Genomic DNA, 10,090 nt, shown 5'->3' with positions numbered 1-10,090 from the left:
TTCTTTTTCTTCTTTTTTTTTTTTTTCTTTCTTGAGACAGGGTCTTGCTCTGTTACCCAGGCTAGAGTGCAGTGGCACCATCATGGCTCAATGCAACCTCTACCTCCCGGGCTGAAGAGATTCTCCCACTTCAGCTTCCTGGGTAGCTGGGACTACAGGTATGCACCACTATGCCTGACTAATTTTTGTACTTTTTGTACAGACAGGGTTTTACCATGTTGCCTAGGCTGGTCTTGAACTCCTGAGCTCAAGTGATCTACTTGGCCTTTTAAAGTTCTGGGATTGGCCGGGCGTGGTGGCTCACGCCTGTAATCCCAGCACTTTGGGAGGCCGAGGCGGGCGGATCATGAGGGCAGGAGATCGAGACCATCCTGGCTAACACGGTGAAACCCCGTCTCTACTAAAAAATACAAAAAAAAATTAGCTGGGCGTGGTGGCGGGTGCCTGTAGTCCCAGCTACTAGGGAGGCTGAGGCAGGAGAATGGCGTGAACCCGGGAGGTGGAGCTTGCAGTGAGCCAAGATTGTGCCACTGCACTCCAGCCTGGGCGACAGAGCGAGTCTCCTTCTCAAAAAAATAAGTAAATAAATAAAGTTCTGGGATTACCGGCGTGATCTGCTGTGCCTGGCTTTCTTCTTCTTTTACAGTTTTTGTTTGGATCCAAATAAGGCCCATGCATTGCAATTGATTGCTAAGTATTTTAACTTTCTCCCCACATCTGCACCCATTTACCATCCACCCCATCACTCTCTCTGTTTTATTTTTAAATTTTTTTTATTGAAGAAACTTGGTTTTTTGACTTACTGAGTTTCCCATAGTCTAGATTTTGCTGATTCCATCCTTACACTGTTTTTTTTTTTTAAAGAAAATGTGTTACGGTGTTCCTTGTTATTTCCTGTGAAATGGTAGTTAGAACTAAAGGCCCGATCAGATTCAACGCTTTGTTGTTATTGTTGGCAACACAACTCAATGGGTGATGTTGCACACATCTATCAGGAGGCACATGATAATGTTCAAAAGTCTCTTCTTATGACATTACCAGACATTGATAGTCATTGCCTAGGGTCAGTAGCTAATTAAGGGTTACAAATGGTGATTTTAAACATTGCTTCTTTTTTATCTGAAATACTTTTGTAGACAAATGTTTCTTCAATGCTGACAGGTAGATTATATGTAAAGACAAGATAAATTCTTAATTCTGCCTCTCTATTAACCCACTTTTATTTTGTTTTATTTTACTGTTTTCATGTTAGATAGGTAACATGCTGATGTTGTGACAAGGCTGGAGCGTGGCACATCTCACACGTGCACGTGAACACCCAATTACCATGCCTATGAACTACAAAAGGATCTAAACAGATTTTAAATTAGCCAGTTGTTTCCCTAGGATCCTCCAAAGGTGATCAATACAGTTGTGCTTTTTTCTTGGTGGAGGGATCTCATGATGAACTAATGAATTTTAACATGAATTGTAAGCAAATAAATAAAATGGTATGGTTTAAGCCATTAAGTTTTGGGATATCTGTTACATGGCAATAGATGACTGCAATGGTCCTCTTCCATTTAACAAGAAAACTTTGTAGATAGAAATGTTAAAGCTGGGTGCAATGGCTCACATCTATAATCCCAGCACTTTGGGAGGCCGAGGCAGGAGAATCACCTGAGGTTAGGAGTTCGAGACTAGCCTGGCCAACGTGGTGAAATCCCATCTCTACTAAAAATACAAAAATTAGCTGGGCATGGTGGGATGTGCCTGTAATCCCAGCTACTCAGGAGGCTGAGGCAGGAGAATTAGCTTGAACCTGGGAGGCAGAGGTTGCAGTGAGCCGAGATTGTGCCGCTGCACTCCAGCCTGGGAGATAGAGTGAGACTCTGTCTCAAAAAAAAAAAAAAAAAAAAGAAAGAAAGAAAGAAAAAGAAAAAGAAAAGAAATGTTAAAGCAATTTTCATGATCAATCTCGTCTTTTCTGTTGCATCTGTGAACTGACATTCTAACCTTGATGGGCAGGTGGCATTGCCACGCATTTTAGAAGTTGCTGCCGATTTTGTGCCCATCCACATGGAGCAGGGTGCCTTCAGTCTGACATGTTCCCCACATGTCCCTTCTGGCATTGTTGCTTCAGGAACCAGGCACTGCATTTGTCCCACAAGAATCAGCCCCCAGATTTCCATCCAGATTATCTGATTTCTTCCATTGGTTTTAACTCATGGGTGGCCCATTTACTTCAAATCTAATGTCTGAAAGGCTCTTTATTTCTTTTTTCTAGAGACAAGAAGCAAAACTGGTCAGTATGTTTCACTCACACAGAAGCCATGTCTAATCTGTAGGTGGATAATTTTGACATTGCCGGAACTATTGTTCTGTCTGAATGACTATGATTAGTTTAGGATCTCATTTGAAAATAAGGCAATTATGCTGGGCGCGGTGCTTCACGCCTGTAATCCTAGCACTTTGGGAGGCCGAGGTGGGCGGATCATGAGGTCAAGAGATCGAGACCATCCTGGCCAACATGGTGAAACCCCATCTCTACTAAAAATACAAAAATTAGCCAGGCCTGGTGGTGCGTGCCTGTAATCCCAGCTATGCAGGAGGCTGAGGCAGGAGAATAGCTTGAACCCAGGAGGCAGAGGTTGCAGTGAGCCGAGATCACACCACTGCACACCAGCCTGGGTGACAAAGCAAGACTCTGTCTCAAAAAAAAGAAAAGAAAAAAAGAGAAGATTCCTTGACATAATAAGACTTATCCATAAGCTATAGTATATATAACTTAGGCCAGAGGGAAATACAATAGATTTCTATTCTTTCTAGCTATGTGTTTTATTACAATATCATAGATTATTGCAACAGAGGAAGAACAATAAGAAAAACACTGAAAGAAAACAACAAAAACAAATATTCGGACAGGCTGCTCATCTCCCTCATGGTGATGCCTTCTCTGGCCAATTTGCTAAGGCTATGGCTGTAAGAGAGGATGACTGGGAGATGGGACAGTGAGTACATCCAGGAATAATTCTTAGAAATCCTCAATTAAGTTCAATAGCATTTTGCTAAACCTCAAGCCTGGTAATTTATATACACACTTATACACAAACACAAACACACTCTGCTGCCCTGGTTCTTCAGCAAAAGAAGAGGGCAGCTTATAGCTGAAGAGAAAGCTCACATTACAAAGACTTCATTACTTTTACAAAATATGCACCAAAGGACATTTACTAGTGCACTGAGAGCTATTATCATAAATAATTAAAACTAAACTATTCTTCTCTAAATAAATGTATAAAGTACATTGGGTGATTCAGAGCACTAAGCTTTCTCAACATACTGCTCTGTATACTTACAATGCAAGAACCCACCCAGGCCATTAAAATGATATTTCTGGTTTTCCCATAGAGACTTTAGAAAGCAGATTTGGACGGGGCACAAGAACTTAGGATGCTGAAGTCCTTCCTTCTAATTGCTTTTTTTCCCTTTCCAGTAATTATTTACAAGAAAATGAAAATGTTTGTAGACATCTTTGCATGAAGGGCCCTTATAGTCGTATTTTACACAAATACATTGATGCATAGTTCAAAAAGTCTGAGTGTTAAGCAACATGACATTTCTCAAGCATCACTGCCCATGGTGGAAGCCATTGTGATTTGTGTTGAGAGGGTAACTTCTGGAATCTTCCTTATTCAAAGAATATAAAATGAAGAGCCATCGTGATGTGACAAAAAGGATTTCCTATGCCCTTTAACCCAATACGACACTCTCATATTTCACTCAAACACTGAATTAGATATGTAATAACCACTTGGCTTGCTTCTATGTGAGTCCTGGAGGAAACTGAAGTTGTCTAGGGAGTCAAGAGCTGCTTTGGAGTTCTAGAGTCAGGAACCACTTTTGTTGCTTTGTCAACTTCCAGGCTTACCCGATTTGGGTCTTGTGGAGGTAAGTAGCTTTTAGGAATCTAATAACCTTTAGGTCTCTAGGGTTAATCTGAATGAATTCAATTCTCAGAACTGAACTTAATTCAAAAGCAGCCTACAGTTAAAAACAGGTCTTTATTCCTGGGTCCTGTTTAAACAAAACTAGACCCGTCCTTTTTCCATTCTTTTTTTTTTTTTGAGACAGAGTTTCTCTCTGTCTCCCAGGCTGGAGTGCAGTGGTGCAATCTCGGCTCACTGCAACTTCTGCCCCCCAAGATTCAAGTGATTCTTCTGCCTCAGCCTCCTGAGTAGCTGGGACTACAGGCGCATGCCACCACACCCAGCTAATTTTTGTATTTTTAGTAGAGACGAGGTTTCACCATGTTGGTCAGGCTGGTCTCGAACTCCTGACCTTGTGATCCACCCGCCTCGGCCTCCCAAAGTGCTGGGATTACAGATGTGAGCCACCGCACCCTGCCTTTTTTTTTTTTGAGATGGAGTCTCGCTCTATCTCCCAGGTTGGAGTGCAATGGTGTGATCTCAGCCCACTGCAATCTCTGCCTTTTGGGTTCAAGCAATTCTCCTGCCTCAGCCTCTCGAGTAGCTGGGGTTACAGGCATGCGTCACCATGCCTGGCTAATTTTCATAGTTTTGGTAGAGATGGGGTTTCACCATGTTGGCCAGGCTGGTCTCGAATTCTTGACCTTAAGTGTCCCACCTGCCTTGGCCTCCCAAAGGGCTGGGATTACAGGTATGAGCCACTGCTATAACAGAATACCACAGACTGGGCAATTTGTTATTATTATTTTTAAGTTATTTCTTACAGTTCTGAAGGCTGAGAAGTCCTAGATCAAGGGTCTCCATCTGGCAAGGACCCTCTTACTATGTTATCCCATGGCGGAAGGGCAAGACAGCATGTGTGAGAGAGCAGGAGGGGCCAAACTCACTTTAAAAGAAGCCCACTCTCACAATAACTAACCAACCCCCTTCATGTAGACAGAGCCCTCATATCATAATCACCACTTATTAGGCCCCACCTCCCAACACTGTTGCCCTAGGGATTAATTTCCCAACACATGAACTTTGGAGAACACATTCAAACCATAGCATAGGGCAAGTTCCAAAGGCCGAAAAGTATGACTCAAAGGAAAAGTGCATACTATAAAGCTTGGCTAAAATAAAATCAAAGGATCTTAGTATAACAATTACAGCAGCAAAAGCTTTGCTATGAGGGGCTGATGGAGGCTGGATCTTTGAGTATTTGAAGCTGGAAAACTGCAATTTGGGGGATTGCTTCTGCATTCCGGGTGGGGGTAAAGAACTGAAATTTGTCCTTAGGTCAACTCCTCATTTCTGTTCACTTTGGTAAACTTTTTTTTTTTTTTTTTTTTTTTGAGACAGAGTTTTGCTCTGTCGCCCAGGCTGGAGTGCAGTGGCACAGTCTTGGCTCACTGCAACCTCTGCTTCCCGGGATCAAGTGATTCTCCTGCCTCAGCCTCCTGAGTAGCTGGGATTACAGGTGTGAGCCACCACGCCCAGCCACACTTTGGTAAACTTTTTAGTAATATAAACGTAAGGCCAGTTAATTCCCAGTTCTTCAAAAGAAGCCATGAATCAGCAAGTTACACACACTCAGATCCTTCAAACTGAGATGTTAACATTCTGCTTAGTCATTTAAATTAGCACATTATCAACTGAACCATGCCACTCTAGAGATAGAAAATATTTTCCTGCATAAACTCAATTGGAACTAATCCATAGCTAAAAATTATTTCATTCTTGGGAGATAAGTGCTTGGCTTTGTCCAAGCATGTGTTCACTAGGAGATCTGCAGACCAGATTGTGGCAAGAAGAATGCTTAGGCTAAACTTTTCGCCAGCTAATGCCTGAGGAAATAGAATCCCAAGGAAACAAATAGTGTACGTATTCATGCTACCTGGGCTATGTACAGGATTGGCTACACAATTTGTGGGGCCTAGTGCAAAATGGAAATACGGACCCCCCTTGTAGGGACTGGCAAAGACTCTCCTTGATCAAATTTTAGTCAAGATCCTCTGAATGGGCCGGGCATGGTAGTTCATGCCTGTAAGCCCAGCATTTTGGGAGGCTGAGGTGGGCAGATCACTTGAGGCCAGGAGTTTGAGACCAGTGTGCCCAACAGTGAAAACCTGTCTCTACTAAAATACAAAAAAAAAATTAAAAAAAATTAGCCGGATGTGGTGGCACACACCTGTAATCCCAGCTACAAGGGTGGCTGAGGTAGGAGAATCACTTAAACCCAGGAGGTGAAGGTTGCAGTGAGCTGAGATCTCACCACTGCATTTCAGCCTGGGTGACATAGTGAGACCCCATCTCAAAAAAAAAAAAAAAAAAAATCCTCTGAATTCTCTTCTCCTTTCAATTAGCCTCAATGTTGGCTCCCATCCTCGCCAGGCCTGCATAGTTCAGTTGTATCATGAATTCTATTAAGTCAGTATTGAGAGAATCCCCAATCCTTAATACCTGATCACCCTGGCCTGCTTTAGCAAGAGCCCTGTTTAAGTTGGTTTAACAATCATCTCCCTACCATAGGCTGGGCATGGTGGCTCACGCCTGTAATCTCAACGCTTTGGGAGTGCCAGGCAGGAGGATCATTTGAGGCCAAGAGTTGAAGACCAGTGTGGGTAACATAGCAAGACCTCATCTCTAAAAAAAAACAAAATTAAAAAATTAGCTAGGCATGGTGGTACACACCTGTGGTCCCAGCTACTCAGGAGGCTGAGATAAAAGGATTGTTTGAGCCCAGGAGGTCAAGTCTGCAGTGAGCCATGATTGTGCCACTGCACTCCAGCCTGAGTGACAGTAACAGAGCAAGACGTTGTCTCAAAAAGGAAAAAAAAAAAAAAAAAAAAGAATTTCCCTACCGTTGATGTCTCATCTTCATAATTTCCATCCATAGACTCCACAACTCTGAAAGTTGGTTATAAATCCCCACTTGTCCTTGCTGTATTTGGAATTGAGCCCTGTCTCTCTACTCTATTGAGTCTTGATACCTATTGTAATTGTCCTGAATAAAGTCTTCCTTATCATTGTAACAAGTGTCAGAATAATTTTTTCCTGAACTGTTATGGTGTTGTGACTCAGATAGGATCAGATTCATCAATGGACTCCCAAAACTGCTCACCCAGGACCTCAAGTGTTCACTTTGAAGACTTTGCCTTCACTCCTGACTGATTAGGGATCACGTTGATGAGTCTGGCTCCTGAAGAAGGGCACCAAATGACAGTCTGTTGAAGCACTTTTGATTTTGATTCTTAAGATGTAAGGACAGGCTGGGCTCGGCGGCTCATGCCTGTAATCCTAACAGTTTGGGAGGCAGAGGCGGGTGAATCATATGAGGCCAGGAGTTCGAAACTGGCCTGGCCAACATGGCAAAACTTCATCTCTACTAAAAATACAAAAATTAGCTGGGCATGGTGGTGGGCGCCCAGCTACTCGGGAGGCTGAGGCAGAAGAATCACTTGAACCTAGGGGGTGGAGGTTGCAGTGAGCTGAGATTGTGCCACTTTAGCCTGGGCAAAACGCAAAACTCTGTAAAAAATTAAAAATTAAAAATTAAAAATTTTAAAACAGAACGTACAGATTTTTATTGTCTCTCTCTCTCTCTTTTTTTTTTTTTTTTGAGACGTAGTCTCACTCTGTTGCCTAGGCTGGAGTGCAGTGGCGCAATCTTGGCTAACTGCAACCTCTACCTCCTGGGTTGGAGCAATTCCCCTGCCTCAGCCTCCTGAGTAGCCGGGATTACAGGTGTGCACCACAACACCCAGCTAATTTTTGTATTTTCAGTAGAGATAGGGTTTCGCCATGTTGGCCAGGCTGGCCTTGAACTCCTGACCTCAGGTGATCCTCCCACCTCAGCCTCCCAGAGTGCTGGGATTACAGGCATGAGCCACTACACCTGGCCTCTCTTATTTTTTAGTAGAGACAGGGTTTCACCATGCCGGCCAGGCTGGTCTCAAGCTCCTGGCCTCAAGTGATCCACTTGCCTTGGCCTCCCAAAGTGTTGAGATTACAGACATGAGCCACCACGCCTGGCCCCATCGAATTAATTTCTGAAATCCTATAAAAGAATGCTGTTTAAATTGACTTAGCGATAAATACATGCTTAAGTAAAGTTAATATTCCTAAAACTCTTAGAAATATAAGAACTAATCCAAATGTTTTTCAAGTTCACATGTATTGAGTAAATCTTTGATAAATAAGACTAATTTGGTATTATTGGCTTAATAAAAATGAGTATGTCTTATAATTTTCATCATTAAGTATGATATGCTCATTTTTATTCTACTTGGGGTTACTAGTCAAGTGAGGTAATATTATATTTACTAGATATTTAAGATTATAAAAATTGGCCAGGTGTGGTGGTTCATACCTGTAATTCCAGGACTTTGGGGACCAAGGTGGGCAGATTGCCTGAGCCCAGGAGCTCAACACCAGCCTGGGCAATATAGTAAGACCCTGTCTCTACAAAAAATACAAAAAATTAGCCAGGCATGGTGGCATGCGCCTCTCGTCCCAGCTACCCCAGAGGCCAAGGTGGGAGGATCACCTGAGCCTGGGAGGTCGAGGCTGCAGTGAGAGGAGATCACGCCATTCATTCACTCCAGCCAGGCAATGGAGTGAGACCCTAGCTCAAAACAACAACAAAAAGACTATAAAAATTATAAATTCACTTTAAGAACAAATGTACAAGTAATGATGTAGTAAAAATGAGTCACTTGATATTCGTTACTTTATGCATATCAAGCACAGCAGTAAAACACAAAAACCAATGTATTGAACCTTTTTAGGTTTTTGCTTATGTGATACTTGCCTAACAGGCGTAGACTATAAAAGTACTTAACAGAGAAATAACGTGAGATGATGGCTAGCTACGTTTAATGGTATGTCTGCCTGAAAATAGTTTCCAAAATCTTTTTAGTAACTTGGAACCTTAGAGTTATGCTAAGTTAAATAATAGATATCCATTAAATATGTAGATCATTTCTAAGTAAGATAAACTACTGAAACATTCATTATTAAGCATAAGTTTAATTTTATATACTTCTGGTTTCTCATTTTTATATGGTACAGCCAAGCTAAATATATTTGGATCTATTAATAAACATGTTCTTTTTGCCACATTGGAAAATTGTACTATGAAGAAGCATATACCTATAAAAATTGTCGGATGATATATATTCATAAAATATGCTAGTCTGCCACAGACGGCTGGTATGTGACAGACAATCCACAATTGTCTACTTCCTAGTTTTCTCTGTTAAAAAAAAAGGTTACTAATGGTTAAAAATAATAATCAATATATGTAAATAAAACTACTAGAAATTGTAAGGGTGAGGAGAAGCAACTTTGCATAAAAAGTATGCAAGCGATGTAGGATGTGTTTCTGTTAAGAGAAAAAGAGAGTAATTTTATCCTAGATTAAAATGACTGGTTGTTCCAGAATGAGAAAGATAAAAAGTAGAAGACAAAAACTGAATGGATATAAAAAGTTGTAGAGTGCTTGTGGAAAAGGAATCTTGGAAAAGGAATTTTATCTCGTGGTCAAAGCTGACTAAGATTGGATAGGTTTATTTATAAGGGTTTTAAAAAATAAAAAAAGTACACTAGAAAGAGTAAAATTGTACACCAAAAGTACACTGGTGCGAAACTAGAATTTAGCTTTCTCTATATTAAAAATGACAAAGTTTCCTTGGATTATTGGTCTGCTCTTAATAAGAGATTATAAGAGAAAGAGGTTATCCTTCTCTTTTGAGTGATCTGCCCAGGAAACCAAGATTTTGTGTCTTATCAGAGTAATTTTCTATGCTTTATGTTAACTTTGATTATGTCCTTCATTATTTAAGACAACACTTTTCACTTTTTAAAAGAGCTATGAGACGGGCGCCGTGGCTCACACCTGTAATCCCTGCACTTTGGGAGCCCGAGGTGGGCGGATCACCTGAGGCCAGGAGTTTGAGACGAGCCTGGCCAACATAATGAAACCCCATCTCTACTAAAAATACAAAAAATTAGCTGGCCGTGGTGGCGGGCACCTGTAATCCCAGCTACTCAGGCAAAAGAGTCGCCTGAACCCAGGAGGCAGAGGTTGCAGTGAGCCGAGATCATGCCACTGCACTCCAGCCTGGGCAACAGAGTAAGAC

General features: G+C 41.7%; 1 non-coding gene across 1 annotated transcript; it reads right to left on the bottom strand.

Annotated features, from left to right (window-relative positions):
* Nucleotides 1-1,246: 1,246 nt before the first annotated feature.
* Nucleotides 1,247-1,350, bottom strand: LOC116466219 (small nucleolar RNA U13). The gene has a single exon (XR_004247457.1). It is a non-coding gene; the product is annotated as a small nucleolar RNA U13 (small nucleolar RNA).
* Nucleotides 1,351-10,090: the final 8,740 nt, after the last annotated feature.

This window comes from Hylobates moloch, unplaced genomic scaffold (genome assembly GCF_009828535.3).
Source record: "Hylobates moloch isolate HMO894 unplaced genomic scaffold, HMol_V3 SCAFFOLD_3, whole genome shotgun sequence".
Lineage (NCBI taxonomy): Eukaryota > Metazoa > Chordata > Mammalia > Primates > Hylobatidae > Hylobates > Hylobates moloch.
Note: the sequence above shows the minus strand (reverse complement) of the source record. Positions and strands in the feature narration are given on the sequence as shown.